Below are 407 nucleotides of genomic sequence, written 5' to 3'. Positions count from 1 at the left end.
TGTCACAACAGAGATGATGTGTGTATTTTTCTTTATTGTTGTATGTTGTTTGTGTTTAAAGAGTTCTGTGATACAATCAGCTTTACCCGTTCGTAAAGCGAGCCTTTAGCTGTGTTGTAGTGTGGAAAAAAAGGCTAGTGTGCCTGAGTAGCACCTTAAATCTAAAAGCAGCCCATTAGCTGATACACTCAACAGATGTGTTTCAAGGTTAAAAGATTTCAAATATCTTTCAAAGATTTTCTTTGGGCACTGGCTGCTTTTTCATTCGTATGAATCATGCAAGCACAGAAAAAGGATCTAACTCAAGGATAAGTCATCTCTACATATAACAGACAACGTTGAATCTAAACATATGTGTTAGACACTTATTCCTGTAGTTGAATATTTTATATCTACAAAGTTATGGA

The sequence above is a fragment of the Neolamprologus brichardi genome, chromosome 7 (genome assembly GCF_056152115.1).
Source record: "Neolamprologus brichardi isolate AB-2024 chromosome 7, ASM5615211v1, whole genome shotgun sequence".
Classification (NCBI taxonomy): Eukaryota; Metazoa; Chordata; class Actinopteri; order Cichliformes; family Cichlidae; genus Neolamprologus; species Neolamprologus brichardi.
Note: the sequence above shows the minus strand (reverse complement) of the source record.